Source organism: Lepidochelys kempii, chromosome 7 (genome assembly GCF_965140285.1).
Source record: "Lepidochelys kempii isolate rLepKem1 chromosome 7, rLepKem1.hap1, whole genome shotgun sequence".
NCBI lineage: Eukaryota > Metazoa > Chordata > Testudines > Cheloniidae > Lepidochelys > Lepidochelys kempii.
In genome coordinates, this window is record NC_136386.1 from 26276618 (window position 1) to 26293632 (window position 17015).

Below are 17015 nucleotides of genomic sequence, written 5' to 3' on the forward strand. Positions count from 1 at the left end.
AATTTTGAAAATATATTTTATACTACTTTGAAACTTGAAACTGGAATCTATTTTCTTTTTGACTTTTCTTAAATCAAAAAGGATATTGAAACATTTAATTTCAAATTCTTCCAATCCACAAACACGTAAACGTAAGGAATTACATGGACTCTGGAAACAGGTATAAGAAAAGAAATTAGGTCACGTTTTGGGTTTTCCTGCTTTGATAGTGTCTCTTTAACCACCAAGATACATTTTCTTTGAAAAGTCAAACTTATGCAGCTATTGAGGAGAGAATGAATAGCTACTGATATTGAAAATTAAATAAGGAAGAGTTGACAAAAATGGAGTAAAATGATGCAAGCTTATTTTTTTTTCTCTTTGGCTGTCTTGTTCTTGGCATTAACACATGCAGGTTTCTGCTTCTGGGGGGTTGAATCAGACGAAGATCTGTGGCAGATCAAAGCATTGCATGTTGAATGTGAAGTGGTGGGAACTGGCTGGTACAGCAAATGTCTTTGTGACACCCTGCCTTTTCAGGGAGGAAGAGTAAAGTTTTGTTCTCTAGGCATTGTGGTTGATAATGCCTTTATCCTGAAGATCTTTCTCAGGCAAAACTCCCATTAAGTTATCCATTAGTATGGTCTGAAGTCAACGGGATATTAAAGGAATTGCACCTGCTTGCATCAGCACTGAATTTGGCTCAAAGTCTGCTAATCTGTGTTGTACTCTATAGGCTATTAATCTAGCTTCCTGGTTTTGATCTGCTTTTGTCAGAATGACCTGTGCTGTTTATTTTAGGGTTAAATGATTTATTCTTTTTCATTGGCACTGTTTGTATCATGGAGCTTAGTATCAGTGTTGTTTAGGTCTGTAAGTAAAGCTACAGTGTATAGGAATGGAATGTGTTTTACTTTCAGGTTTCATATACTGCTTTGTGATGGGAGGTGATGTTTGTTGCTTTGATTGAAATAAGGTCGTATCTTTTTTCTCTTTTTTAAAAAAATATTTATTACCAAAGGTAATTGTTCTAATTCTACTCTGAAGTCATAGATGGGGAGTTCTTGTGAACTTGTATTATTTGTTTGAATAATTGGAAGTGCATGTGAGGTTTTGGTCCATTTAGTATAGTCTTCCAGTACTGTATGGTGTGGAAGAACTTTGGAGTTTTTATGGAGAATACTTTTGGAAGCAGTTTGAAACTCTGATATATTATGAAACTAGTGTATGAATTATTTAGGATGTGTTTACATTTTAATCTCTCTAAAAAAGTATTTGTTGTTTGGGGACTTCAACTAAAATATAATAATTACTGTCTTTTAGAGGTTGATCTGTAGAGCCCATGTTTTGTCCCTAGGAATGGTATTTTCTTTTGGAGGCCATCTTGTATACAGTGTCAATCAAACCCTTAAAAGTTTTTTTTTAATTTGTATTTACTTCTGCTGTTTGACTGCTTGATGTTGCACCTGCACTAAATAAAAGATGAGTGATTCTCTCCGCAGCAACAGGTTGAGGTCCTACTTGCATCATTTGCTTTCTGGTACTATTTAATCCTTTCACTGCTAGTTTCTGCACTAGTCTCCATGTGACAGAAGAATGGCGTGTTTAAAGAGAATCTCAGTTTTATATGATGTCAACACCCTTCCTTTAGCTTTCTTTTTACTATATGTGACATAAATACAATATGGTCTTCAATGTTTGTTTTAATCATTATGACTGTTCTGGTGTGCCTTAAACACTCCAGCGGCTGCTGTTACCTGTTGTTGATAGAGGTGCAATTCTGCCTCAGAGGTGTGCCCTCTGTTTCCCATAACTGCATCTGTGATTCTTCTTTTACATCTATAAAAATGGTAATAATGTCATCCCTTTCTAGCTCCAGTAGATAACTAGTATTTGCAGTCTGGTGGGTAGTTTCTGTTAGGAGGAGAAATTTCTGATGGAATCAGGTATTTCTTTGATGCAATCCTGTTTTATTTTCAAGGAATGTAAACAAGTCCTGTTTCCGTGGACACAGTAGTTAATAATCAAACAACAAGAGGCAGTTTCCTTCATCAGAATTCCAAGTCTCTTTTCAGCCAACACTGCACCCAAAATACTATCTCTTGGCTTTCTCTCAGGCTCATGCTACGAGTGTTGCTTTTGCTGTCTCCTTGGCTTTTTTTGTTCCTCTCTGCTTCCTTTCTGATGCCTCTGTTTTCTGTCTTGTAGACACACACAGCTCCAACAAACAATACACAGAACTCTGTGTTTGCATTCAGACCCTAGGGAAAACCTCTCAGACCACATGGCTCAACTCCTATTCTGGGCTTGCCATGCTAACCTGGGATTTGGGCAGTGTTTTGTATTATTTCAGCTATAGCTAAACGAAAGGCATTAATGGCTCCCTCATTTAGGCTGAATGGATGGCTATCATGAAACTGCCCATTAATCAAAAAAATACTCTCTGAGAGCTAGCCAATCTCCAGCATAACAATAATTAAAACTGGTATCTTTAAAAAGAAGATAAAAAATCGTACTTGTTACTATTTTAGACATTGACTGCTGATACAGATCTCTCCTGTCCAACTCTGTAGACAGCTGAAGGAGGACTTTGGACCCAGAAATGTAAAAATCATTCAGTCGATGACTTACAGCCATACTGATAAATACAATATCTGTTTTATGCAGTTTTCCATTTTGAAACCCCTTTCATATCTTGACACCGTAATTACCACTAAAATGTTAGTGTTGAAAAATACCGTTAAGTCAAGGTGACCAACTTACTCAATTTGGGTGTGGGGAAAAACTTGATAAAATAAATGAAATCCAAGACCTTATTCAGGCTCAACATTACATTTGTAACTGATGAGAATTAATTTTCAGTTCTCTTCTCATACACTCCATTGTTGGTTCTTATTATAAAAATAATTTTCAGTTGAGTGTTTTAACTCCCCAAAATTTAGTTGGGCATAAACACCGAAACCTTTGGGATCTTAACTGAATCTAGCCTGCTTGTATTTTAATAAAAGGAGTACTTGCAGCACCTTAGAGACTAACAAATTTATTTGAGCATAAACTTTCATGAGCTACAGCTCACTTCATCAGATGTATGCAGTGGAAAATACAGTGGGGAGATTTTATTTACCATACACATTGTAACGAGAGCGTGCATCCAATGAAGTGAGCTGTAGTGAGAGTGATCAGGTAGCAGAGAAAAAAAACCTTTTATAGTGATAATCAAGGTGGGCCATTTCCAGCAGTTAACAAGAAGGTGTGAGGAACAGTATGGGGGGGAAATAAACAGCTTGAGGCTGGGAGTGGAGGTGTCATTACACAAAGTAAAACTATTTCCCCATGTTTATTTCCCCCCCTACTGTTCCTCACACCTTCTTGTCAACTGCTGGAAATGGCCCGCCTTGATTATCACTACAAAAGGTTTTTTTTCTCTCCTGCTGGTAATAGCTCACCTTACCTGAAAAAAGAAAAGGAGTACTTGTGGCACCTTAGAGACTAACAAATTTATTTGAGCATAAGCTTTAGTGAGCTACAGCTCACTTCATCATGTTCTCTGTGTATATAAAATTTCCCCACTGTATTTTCCACTGCATGCATCCGATGAAGTGAGCTGTAGCTCATGAAAGCTTATGCTCAAATAAATCTGTTAGTCTCTAAGGTGCCACAAGTACTCCTTTTTTTTTTGCGGATACAGACTAACATGGCTGTTACTCTGAAACCTTGTATTTTAATGTTCACTGGGTGCCAATAAAATAAAGGGTAAAAACAGGTTGTATCTGTAAAATCCTAAAAATATACATACTTACTTTAACCTTTTGAAATTCCCTTCTCCTAACTCAACCAGATAATGTCCCCTTTTTGTAATGTGTGCTGCCTCTTAAAATAAAGTTCAGGTGTAACTCTGCCTTGTTCCCGGTTCAGCCCAGAACGATGGTGAAAGTTGAGGTTTCTGGGATTTATTAAGTTGTAGGTCTCTATAACAAGGCACAGTAGGAATATAAGTAGCAGGGTAGATAGATAACTTGCTTCCCACACAAGGCTAAAAGATTTGGAAGGAGCAGGAGCTCTCTTGGTCATTGCATTGAAAGGACCTGAAGCTATATATGGGTAAGAATATGGAAGACACCATTTGTTACTCTGAGGAAAAGGCTTTTTGGACTTATTGGTTTTTGGAACTTTTGCTGCCATTGGGATTTTGTATTGGGAACCCAGAATTGGAGATAGTTTTGGAAGAAGGTAAAGACAGTGGTTTTGGGTGCAGAAGAAGTGTAGGTTTGAGGCCTGGAGTAGGCAACTTCTTACTTTTTTTAGGGCCCAAGGCTGGAACTTCTGAGTAAGAGAGGCCGGAAACTCATTTTCACATATATACTCTCCCCCCATGCCTCTGGGGCAAGCTGACTGCATCCTCTCCAGTGAGAAACCTGTGAACTAGGCAAAGAGTGGAGAAGGTTTGGCATTGATTTGAGACTTATGATTTCGTCTGTCATTATCTTGGAAGGGGTGGAATTTTGATTTAGCTAGAGGACTAAATTAACATGTTGTTGAGGGAAATTGAGGGAATAAACCACACACACCCCAAACTTCTACTAATTCTCTCTCTTTTACATCAAACAGGTCCTCAGGTTTCTCTTCTCAGTAGGCTCTCCCCACAAATATTTTCTTCCTGTCAGGCCCATTACCTTTAACATCCCTCTGGGCGGGAGATCATGGACTCAGATTCACTTTTCTGAGTGCTGTATGGCTGCTATATTCAAATTTTAAGTGCACCTGGATTCTGAAGGTCAAAAGTGTCCCAAAGATGTTTCCACTTACTACCGTTCATGAGTACATGAGGGTTTGGTTACCTTTAAACAGTTCCTAAACTACATCTGTGTATTGGGATGATGATTTTTGGTTTGGACTGGAAGTCATACTTGCTGAACATTGCTGAGGGAGGCTGGACTTACATCCAGCACTAAGAAATTTAATTTTAAGATAAAGAAACATGTAACTTGGGGTACCAAATGGGCAAATTCAGCCTCCACTTCTGCCCACCCCCCAACAAAATGGAGGCCCTCAGAAAGAGTCCTGTCCATAAGTTAGGAACAGTTTTGAGACAGACTGCATGCTATTAATGAATCATACCTAATTTTGCCACCTCGGTCTTTCCCTTAACAAACATTAGCAAAGCAATGGTCCCAACATAGATGTTTTGGACTCCACTCTGTGATGAAATATTCACCAAGAAGCTTCAACTCCATGAGGCTAGATTATCCACTATAGAAAAAGAATATTAGAATGTCAGGTAGGTGCTGGTTGCTCTCTGGTGTTCTCTTGGGGCCTTCCTTTTTGTTCTAGTAACTGACTATGTCCCCTCTGCACTGGCAACACATCATGAAAGTTTCCAATCTTCAGTTGGTACTGCATTTCCTCTCTTTATGGCTGTATACTTTGAGTCTTATGTTACTTGAGGACACCTGAATTCAGATTTTCTCTCCTGAAAAGGTAGAAAAGCTGTGATCTAAAGGGATCAGGCTCCATGGATGGGACCCTGAAACCGTGCCACACCTCACCTCAGTGGCACTGATAGGAAGAAGGCCCACCGAGCCAACCAGGACCCAGACAACACTGGGGTTTGATATAAATTGTCAGCCTGGTTTTGGAGGCTATGCAGGGAGGCATTGCCAGCTGGGAGCAAATTACATGCAGTGGAGTCCATTTAAGATCAACACCTTAAAGAAATAATCACTTTCAGACAGGGTGGAGAGAGCGAGAGAGAGAGACGATTGAGCTGTCCAGAAGCAGAGAGCTCTTATCAACCCCTTGGAGTTACTCTGTATTGTTTGTACTGTGGGGTATTATGTTTATAAATTTACTTCTTGCAGAACTGCATGGAATGAAATACACAGACTTTTTGCCAAATTAGTTTCAGTTTAGACTGTGCCAGAATCTGTTCAATAAAACCCCATCCAGACAGGGTGACATTAATCTCAAACCTGAATCTCTGTGAACCTTTGTATTGTTCTAGCCCTACTATATTTGATTTTTTAAAAAAAGATCTTTTAAAGGTATCTTGAAATATCTTCTCTCACATTTCTGCCAGAACAAGAAACCAATATTTTGTAAAATAAATCTGTTACATTTCTATATATATCTCTTTATTGGCTGGTTTATAGCGATGTGTAAAATTCATTGTTTCAAAGTACAGAATTCTTTATGCTCACTGCATCTCTCTTCTGATTTGGATGACACCGCTCTGATTTCTTTTTGTAAGAATGATTAATGGATCTTCAGGAAGGAGTAAGAGAGAGGTCAGTCTTGGTAAAATTAACAGCTTGTATTTAGTTTTGTATTGTTACCCATTTTGATCCAAGTGGTTTGCAAGTATTTGGGGTCGTCTTGGTTGCTTGTGTTAGGATGAGAAATTGATGATGGAGACAGGTACTTCCTTGATACAAAGACTGTACACAAAGTCCTGTTTCCCTGAACCCAGTAGGAATCAAACAGGAAACAATTTCCTTGCTCGATATTCCAAACTGCTCTCCATATCAGAAGTGCTCTTTTTTTCTTAGCTTTTCCTCAGGGTCATGCTACAAGTACTTCTCTTGCTACTCTGGCTTTTGCTGGTTTCTTCATCTGCTTCTGAGATGTTTCTTTCATTTGCTACACATATGGTTCCACCAAAGTAATACACAGGCTTCTGCATTTGCATTCAGTGCCCAGTTAACCCCTCTGCCCACATAGCTTAGCTCAGGGGTGGGCAAACATTTTGGCCTGAGGGCCACATCGGCGTTGTGAAACTCTATGGAGGGCCGGGTAGGGAAGGCTGTGCCTCCCTAAATGGCCTGGCCCCAGACCCCATCCGCCCCCTCCCACTTCCTGACCCCCTCAGAATCCTGACCCATCCAACACCCCCTGCTCCTTGTCCCCTGACTGCCCCCTCCTGGGACCCCCCACCCCTAACCATCCCCTCAGGACTCCACACTGTATCCAACCCCCCCCACTCCCTGTCCCCTGATTGCCCCAACCCCGAAAGGCCCCCCGGACTCCCATGCCTATCCAACCCCCCTGTCCCCTGACTGCCCTCTGCAATCCCCTGCCCATTATTCAACCCCCTCCCAACACCCTTACCATGCCACTTAGAGTGGCAGGAGCTCGCAGCCCCACCGCCTGGCCGGAGCCAGCCACGCCGCCTGCGCTGCCTGGCAGGAGTGGCGGGCCAGAGCGCTGGCTGCCCACTGAGGCTATGGGGGACGGGGGGATATTAGGGGAGCGGCTGGGGCCTAGCCTCCCCAGCCGGGAGCTCAGGGGCTGGGCAGGACGGTCCCACGGGCCGTAGTTTGCCCACCTCTGGCTTGGCTCCTGACTGACCTTGCATGTGGCTTCTCTTTTGGACAGTGGCTGTTATTGTTTCAGCTATCTTTCTCTACAAAGACACTTAACTGCTTCTTAAATTTGTCCTGACTGAAGGGTGGCTACTATGCCCACCAGCATCAATGAAGATTCACACAACTCCTGTCATAATAATATTGTTTCAGTGTATTCAGATTCTTTTGAGAAGAAGTCAAAATTATCACAAGCTCTTCTTAAAAAATGAGCCTCTCGATTAAAAAATTAGCGAATGGAATGGTGAAACAAAATCCTCCTCTCATTCAAAATAACTTTTTGCATGTCCAAGAACCACATAAAACCTTTTACTGGATTGTTAGACAGTAGGTTGCTCTGAGTGTCAGGCAGCAGAACCAAGCATATTTTATTATGGCTAACTGCATAAGACCCTAGGGTATGTCTACACTATGAAATTAGGTCAATTTTTTAAAAGTCGATTTTTAGAAATCGATTTTATACAGTCGATTGTGTATGTCCCCACTAAGTGCATTAAGTCGGTGGAGCGTGTCCTCAGTACCGTGGCTAGCATCGACTTATGGAGCGGTGCACTGTGGGTAGCTATCCCACAGTTCCCGCAGTCTCCGCTGCCCATTGGAATTCTGGGTTAAGCTCCCAATGCCCGATGGGGCAAAAATATTGTCGCGGGTGGTTTTGGGTACATGTTGTCAGTCTCCCCTCCCTCCCTCCGTGAAAGCAACTACAGACAATCATTTCCCGCCTTTTTTCCCGGGTTACCCGTGCAGACGCCATAACACGGCAAGCTCAGCTCACTGCTGCTGTTGCGAGCACTGTAAATACCTTGTGCATTATACTGCAGTATGAGCAGAACCTGGCTAAGAGATGGCTGCACGAGGATGATTGTGAGGAGGACATGGACACAGACGTCCCTGAAAGCATGGGCTGTGGCAATTGGGACATCATGGTGGCAGTGGGGCTGGTTGATATAGTGGAACACCGATTCTGGGCCCAGCAAACAAGCACAGACTGGTGGGACCACATAGTCTTGCAGGTCTGGGGTGATTCCCAGTGGCTGCGAAACTTTCGCATGTGTAAGGCCACTTTCCTGGAACTCTGTGATTTGCTTTCCCCTGCCCTGAAGCGCAGGAATACCAAGGTGAGAGCTGCCCTGACAGTTGAGAAGTGAGTGGTGATAGCCCTCTGGAAGCTTGCAACGCCTGACTGCTACCAGTCAGTCGGGAATCAATTTGGAGTGGGCAAATCCACTGTGGGGACTGCTGTGATTCAAGTAGCCAATGCAATCACTGACGTTCTGCTATCAAGGGTAGTGACTCTGGGAAATGTGCAGGTCATAGGGGATGGCTTTGCTGCAGTGGGGTTCCCTAACTATGGTGGGGCGATAGATGGAATGCATGTCCCTATCTTGGCACCAGACCACCTTGCCAACCAGTATGTAAATCACAAGGGGTACCTCTCAAAGGTGCTGCAAGCGCTGGTGGATCACAAGGGACATTTCACCGACATCCACGTGGGATGGCTGGGACAGGTGCATGACACTTGCATCTTTAGGAACTACAGGCTGTTTGAGCAGCTGCAAGAAGGGACTTACTTCCCCGACCAGAAAATTACTGTTGGGGATGTTGAAATGCCAATAGTTATCCTTGGAGACCCAACCTACCCCTTGCTCTCATGGCTCATGAAGCCGTACACAGGCAACCTGGACAGTAGTAAGGAGCAGTTCAACTACAGGACAGCAAGTGCAGAATGGTGGTAGAATGTGCCTTTGGACATTTAAAAGCTTGCTGGTGCTGTTTGCTGACTAGGTTAGACCTCGGTGCAACCAGTATTCCCATTGTAATTGCTGCTTGCTGTGTGCTCCATAATGTCTGTGAGAGTAAGGGGGAGATGTTTATGGCAGGGTGGGAGGTTGAGGCAAATCGCCTGGTGGCCGATTTTGAGCAGCCAGACACCAGGGCAATTAGAAGAGCACAGGTAGGCGCGCTGCGCATCAGAGAGGCTTTGAAAACCAGTTTCATGACTGGCCAGGCTACGGTGTGACAGTTGTGTGTGTTTCTCCTTGCTGCAAACCTGCCCCCTTTGTTGATTTTAATTCCCTGTAAGCCAAACACCCTCCCCCCTTCGATCACAGCTGGCAAAGAAAATAAAGTCACTATTGTTTTGAAACCATGCATTCTTTCTTTATTAATAAACAAAAAAAGGGAGATAACTGATAAGGTAGACTGGGTGGGGTAGGGTTGGGTGGTGGAGGAGGGTTGGAGGGAAGGACAAGGGCACATTGCTTATTTTAGCCACACTACAAATCAAAACTGTTTGAATGACAGCCTTCTGTTGCTTGGGCCATCCTCTGGAGTGGAGTGGCTGGGTGCCTGGAACCCTCCCCACTGGCATTCTTGGGCCTCTGGGTGAGGAGGATATAGAACTTGGCAAGGAGGGCAGGCGGTTGTACAGTGGATGCAGCGGTGGTCTGTGCTCTTGTTGGCTTTCGTGCAGCTCCACCAGGTGCCTGAGCATGTCCATTTGCTCCCCCATTAGCTTCAGCATTGCATCCTGTCTCTTCTCATCATGCTCACTTAATGCTTTCCTGGACTCTGCCACTGAATGCCTCCATGCATTCAGCTGTGCCCTGTCAGTGTGGGAGGGCCGCATGAGCTCAGAAAACACGCCATCGCGAGTGTGTTTTTTTGCCTTCTAATCTGCAATAACTTCAGGGATGGAGATGATGGGGAGGAGCATAGAAACATTTGCACCTGCAGGGGGATAAAAAGGGAGAGTAAAATTTAAGATGATACATTTCTGAGAACAAAAGGGAGACTCTTTCACAGTGAATCAAGCAATTCACAGCAGTCAGTACATGTGTTTTAGGTACAAGGTTGCATTTTGCCTTTTATATTGAGTGCCTACTGGTATGGTGACACATCACACACGGCTGGGCAACAGAATTCGGTTTCCAGGCAGCCATGGTAAGCCAAAGGGTATGCGGATTTGGCTTCTAACGCCTTCATAACATGTGGGAATGTTTTCAAACTGCAGCATACTCCTTTCCCATAGCAAGCAATGCCGGTTGGGATTGCCATTTAAAAGGAGGGGCTGAGGTTTTCAGGTGGATGTGCAGCACACGCTTCCCTCTACCCCGCCGTGTGGCTATTTGGGATGATTCCTTCACCCCTCCCTCCGCCGTGTGGCTATGGGATGATCCCTTTTAGCCAAGCGTGAACAGCCCAGCATGAACAGGGTCCTTTTACTGTTCCCTTACAAAAATTCCCCTATTTCAACCAGGTGACCATGAATGATATCACTATCCTGAGGCTAACTCAGAAAGATAAAGACTGAATGTTGCTTGAATGCGATCAAAACCCAAGATCATTCGCTGCCGTGCTTTGTGCTGCAATGATTCCAGACTACTTGCTCCTGGCTTGGCGTGGTAAAGTGTCCTACTGTGGAGGACGAAATAGGGCAGCCCTCTCCAGAAACTTTCTGCAAAGGCTTTCAGAGTACCTCCAGGAGAGCTTCATGGAGATGTCCCTGGAGGATTCTCGCTCCATCCCCAGACACGTTAACGGACTTTTCCAGTCACCGTACTGGCCGCGAATGCATCCCAAGTCTTCAGGGCAAATCAAACATTAAACACTATTGCTTTTAAACCCTGTACTGTAGTTACAAATGTGCACTCACCAGAGGTGCCTTCTCTGCCTTCAGAATCAGGGATCCTGCCTTGGGAGGGTATTGGCTCCAGAGTGATGAAAAGAAAATCCGTTCTCCTGGCTGCTGGGGAGAACGGATTCACTGCTTGCCTGCTGTGCATTCTCCTTCTCCTCCTCTTCCTCACCCACAAAATCCTCCTTCGTGTTGCGTGAGACTCCCCCCTTGCAGGTGTCCACGGACAGTAGTGGTGTAGGGGTAGGGTCCCCCCCTAGAATGCCATAGAGCTGATCATAGAAGCGGCATGTATGGGGCTCTGACCCAGAAGGACCATTTGCCTCCTTTGTCTTTTGGTAGGTTTGCCTGAGCTCCTTGACTTTCACGCAGCACTGCTGTGTGTCCCTGTTGTAGCCTCTGTCCATCATGTCCTATGCGATTTTGGCATATATATTAGCATTTCTTGTTCTTGATTGGAGTTCTGCCTGCACAGATTCTTCTCCGCATACAGCAATCAGATCCAGTGTCTCCCGCTCGCTCCATGCTGGAGCTCGTTTGCGATTCTGGGGGGACTGCATGGTCACCTGTGCTGCTGAGCTCGCCACGCTGACCAAACAGGAAATGAAATTCAAAAGTTCCCGGGGCTTTTCCTGTGTACCTGGCTAGTGCATCGGAGTTGAAAGTGCTTTCCAGAGCGGTCACATTGGAGCACTCTGGGATAGCTCCCAGAGGCCAATAATGTTGATTTGCGTCTGGACTATCCCAAATTCGACCCAGCAAGGTCGATTTTAGCGCTACTCCCCTTACCGGGGAGGAGTACAGAAGTCGATTTTAAGAGCCCTTTAGGTCGACAGAACGTGGTTGCTTGTGTAGACGCATTCATTATAAAATCGACCTAATGTGGCTAAATTCGACCTAACCCTGTAGTGTAGACCAGGGCCAAGAGTCATGAGAGATGGGATCTAGTTTTAGCTCTACCACTGATCTGCTGTGAGTCTGGGTAAGTCACTTAATATTCATGGAATACATGAAAACTGCAGCTGTTAGATTACCAGTAATAGGAGTCAAGGCTAAGTGGAGAAGGTCATTGTGGGCCATGTTAGGAAGACGTTTCACCATCTGTAAAATGACGATATTTCCCTACCTCCTAAGTCTGTTGTGAATCTTCTATTATTCATGTCTCTCAAGTGCATTGAGAACCTATTTAAGAGTCTTTATAAATGCAAATGATAAGCTTCACTGAATTCTTGGTGCCAAGGTTTGAATCTTTCTCTCACTTTTTCTCCTGTTCTTTAAGTCTCCCATTTTTGTTTTTTATTGAAGATGAACAATTTTATTTTCAGTTGAAAAGCATAACAGAGAGAAGGCAAGAAGTGTTCCTCTTACAAGAAGTTGTTTTAGCCATTTTAGTGTTCTTGCCTTTTGCTGACTCCATCATTAGTAGACGCAATTTGAGGAGACTAGTGATAGGTCTTTATCCCTGAGAATGGCTAAAAGGTCAAACTCTTCCTTTAGAAAGGACAGGCTCAGAGATTAAGCAGCAATTGAAGTAATGATAGAAGCCTCCTGTTTGTGTGCTCCTGCTCCTCCTGTCATTGGTATTGTGAAAGTATATGTCCTATGCATTCCCTTCCTTCCATTTCAGTGACCTCTGTGGAGATTAGAGCGTGGGAGAGAGATGTACAAGCAGTTAGTATGTCCAACAAGCAGGAATAACATTGAGAAATAAAAATTCTTCTTTTCTTCTTTTCCTATTATTAATTGATTGGAATCAGTGTTGTGAGATATTTAACACTTCGTGCTTCACAATCCTGGACCCATTGCACTCGCTCTACTGTGTTTGCTGTTACAGTTGCACTAACTAGTATAGCAGCGAAGAGGTAACCGTGCAGTCATATCATGTTTACTCCAGTGATACATTCCCTGGAGTGAGATCAGAAAAGCCTTCGTGTTGGAATACATGAAAACTGCACCTTTTAGATCACAAGTAACAGGACTCAAGGCTAAATGGAGAGGGTCATTCTGGGTCATGTTAGGAAGATATACCTGTAGGAATGGAAGATTTGTAGAGAGGCAAGTAAAAGTGGAGTGAGGCCTATTGAGGTTTGTAGAAGGCGAAAAAAGCTAGCTAGACTGAACTTGATATCCTGCTATCCTATCACAGAAATGGAAAAATGTCAATGTAGTTAGTTTAAATATTTAAGCTATTAATATTAATATTTAATATTTGTATGGGTGTGATATGATTTTTTTGAAGAGGGGTCTCATTTATATTCCATCTTTTAAGAAATTTAAATATATTTAATATATTTCTTTCTGAGAAAGGAAAAAACGGGTTTATATATTCCTCGGGTGTCTGCATCTATAACATACAGTGTGAATGAGGTGCTATTTCACAGTCTAGTGTCATTCTTTGAACAAAAAAGATTTATATAAATAACCCAAAGCATTATACTGAATTTTGAATCCAGTTTTAAAGAGTAGCTTTTTGAAAGGACAGGGAGTTATTTTCCATGATTTTTAGAACTTCTTTACTCATGATCATATTTCAACAGCTTAAAACTGAACCCTTGTCTGTAACTGTTTGCCTTAATTGTACACACACGTTCATTTTGTTAGGGTTTTTCAGTGTTAGGTGGATTGTACTGATATTTTTAAGAGGTGAGTGCATTGAAGCATTTGCTTGAAGAAGAAAATCACATACAGTATAATGAACTACATGGTCCTTGCAAATATACACACATAAGAAAAAAGATTGTGTTAGTCATTGCAGTGTCCCTTTTAAATTAAGCATTTTAAAAGTTTAAAATGTGTTTGAAGTCATATGAAGTCTTATTATGGTTTGGTTGGCATTCAGAATTAAATATTATGAAGATCATTAAACATACATTCCTATCACAAAATGTGAGATGCCTGCCTTATACTTTGTAAATTGGTTATCATGTATCTTTTCTAGGTTTTTAAATAAACATTTTTCTCCATAAGTTTGGGAGAACTTTAGGTAATATGGTGGTTTTATCATGTGGAAATCTAGCACAGATGTTTGGTATTACTTTTTTTAAACATGATGACCACACATGATTTACCCTAAGTACCATTAAGTATTTTTTTATTATTGCTATTAAAAACTTGCCTTAGGCAAAGTCCCACTAAATTTCTAGTAAAGTCAAATGTTAAAATTCCAGTAAGTATTATTATATATAACACACAGCATCTCCTATATAATGTATAATTTCGCTAAAACTGAATCTGAGATCATATTTAGTTTCATACATGCAATTTAACCCTTTTCCTGTATGTATTCTTAAAATAATGCTATAATGTGTAGTTTATAGCTACAGTTTTTTATACTTTGTAAAAACTTTTTGATTATAATTTGTGTACTTCAAACTTTCAGGATTTTTTAAAAAAATTCTGCTTCTATCTTTGAACTCAGTTGGTCAAATACTGAAGGTTGATGATCGGACTTGAACTGCCAGCATGAATTAGTTATTGCATGTTTTAAAAGTTATTAATGGAACAAAGTTCCTTCTTCCACTATGAATAGAACAGATGCCTTGCAGACTTTCAATGTTTACTGTAAATGCCTTGCATTGGAGCCAGTAGTAATTTACTAAGGAAATACTTTATCAACACCAAACGTTTCTCCCCCTGAAGTTAGTTATACAGATTAACAACCACTCTAGACTAAACCTCTTTATTAGGCTCATTAGTGCCTCTTTCTCTTTTATTTCTACTGACCAGGCTCAAAATATCAATCTAATCAGTTACTAGAAGAATGCCTTCTATTTTAAAAAGATTAAGTCAAAAATTTAAATTTGGCCTCCCTAAACCTTTTTAATACAGGATTCTTAATATGTTGGTTAAAAATACATCCTTATACAAACGAGCCTCATTAAGGCAATTATTTTATCAAAATGTAAATGTAATATGTACATTTTAAGGTGACCTCTTAGGTTTGGAAGAGGACTTTGCAATCGTAGTAGTTGCTCCAGATATGAAAAAATAGAAATATGATTATCCCCTGGAGGACAGTAACTACTCTTAATGTCACCTATTCAGCTATATTTTCATTATGCACCATATTATTCTTGTGAGGGTGCTCAGTTACAACACATTGTACAGTGCATGTGAAGAATTGGAAAGGTTACAGACTAAAGATTCAGTTTCTTTAAAAGACAGAACCACTCTCAATGAAGATTTTACAACAAGTTTAGAACTTGTATCATGATAAATCTGTCAGTTTAAAACTGCAGTGGATACTTCTGAGTAACAAGTGAAGAAGTAGTTTGCAGTGTTGCAGATTTGAAAAAATAATCATAGGTGGAGGTAACAAAGGTATTGCAGGAATCCAGAATTTACGGATAAGTCAGTTTTTATACCTTCCAATACATGGAGGTGATAAAGGCATCTTGACAGCATTCCTGGAAGGTGCAATTTTCAGAAGGTAATTTTCTAGGAACTATCTCGAATTGTAAAACTGTAACTTTAGACCCAAGTATATAAATTATATTGTGGCAGGGCTGCATGTCCAATCCACACACATTTTTGATGGTTGCAGGTTTGACATAAGCATCTAAGGAGACTATTAACTAAATGGAGAAGTCCTGAAATTCCTTTTGTTTCCACCATATTTTCTCTTATTTCTTTCCATATCTTCCCTGTTTTTCTCTTCCTTTTCCATTATCCAGTCACACTAGCCTGGATCCACAAACAGGACTGAAGTGTTGTGATGCCCAGGGTCACAATGCCTAACTCTTAGTACCTAGAAAATCACAGGAACAACATTGTGATCCACAAAGTCTGAGTTAGACACCAAGGCTCTTATGCAATCAGTAGGGAGAGATAGGCGCCTTAGAATGTGATTGATAAAGCCAGCATGCTAGGCAGGGAACTGCCTAAGCTAACCAATGGGGAGATGCTGATGAGAAACATTTATGCTAATCTCCCACCTCTGACCTCCTTTATAACTTTTAGCCTAGTGGTTAGGGTACTTACCCTCTGGTTCAAGTCACCTTCTCATCAAGCAGAGGGGGTTTTGAACGGGAATCTGCCACTTCTGAGGTGAAAGCTCTAACCATTGGGCTATACAGTCACTCTCTGGCCAGATTAAATACTGAATTATTTAATGTGAAACAACATTTGTAGGAGAAATTGAGGGAGATCCTCATCAGAATATTCAATAACCTAGGGATTAGGGCACTCACCTGAGTGGGGTGACTTGAACCAGGGGCTCTCACATCCTGGTTGAGTACCCAAACCACTGGGCTAAAGGCTATGAGGTCCTCCTTCTTCCCTTCCCCTCCTTGGCTGTTTTATTTGGAGTTAGGTGGCCTCTGAGTGCTTACTGGATCAGGACGTGCAGCCAATTTACAAAAATGTACTATGAATGTACCCAGTGAAAAGAAGGTTCTGAATCAAACAGCCTTTTTTGAAAAACTACTTTTAAAGTTAATAAATACACGAGGCACACAGTCCCATTTACACATTACAGGATCCTCACTCACAAGAACAGGGCAAACACAACATAATTATGATCAGTGGGATGGAGAAAGGGTCCTTACGGTAGTAGGACAAATGAAGGACTTTAAATACAGTGGTTAAATATTCATTTTCACAGGTTTGAGACTGGTAACCAAAGCCAGAAAGGAGGGCCATAGAGCTGCTTTCTCTAACAAAAAGTATTTCTTCATTACCCTTCCTGGCATAACTTTAGTTAATATCAAGATGTGGGGGAAGAGACAATATATATGATAGTTGGGAACAGATACCAAAATTGGTCAGTTTTGGTGTAACTGGTACATTTTCACACAGTGCATCACAGCTGAATCTGACAACAAAAAAGACTGACACATGTGAATACCTTTTCCTTCCTTCTATATTTAATTTTGCTGTTGTTGGACTTTTTATTTTTGTATAGGTGAAAACAATTTTATATAGTCATAAACATGTTAGCACAGGCCCTTACCTGAATGGGATGCTGGTAACAATAACATCAGTCTGGAAATTTGGAAACCTTAAAAGGCAATGAAATAGCAAACTTCTCCCAGTCTACAGAT

The 17015-nt window shown here is 41.6% G+C and overlaps 1 protein-coding gene across 9 annotated transcripts in view; it reads left to right on the forward strand.

Annotated features, from left to right (window-relative positions):
* Positions 1-17015, forward strand: part of ERC2 (ELKS/RAB6-interacting/CAST family member 2) — an 833583-nt gene that overhangs the window by 133021 nt on the left and 683547 nt on the right. The window lies entirely within an intron of this gene.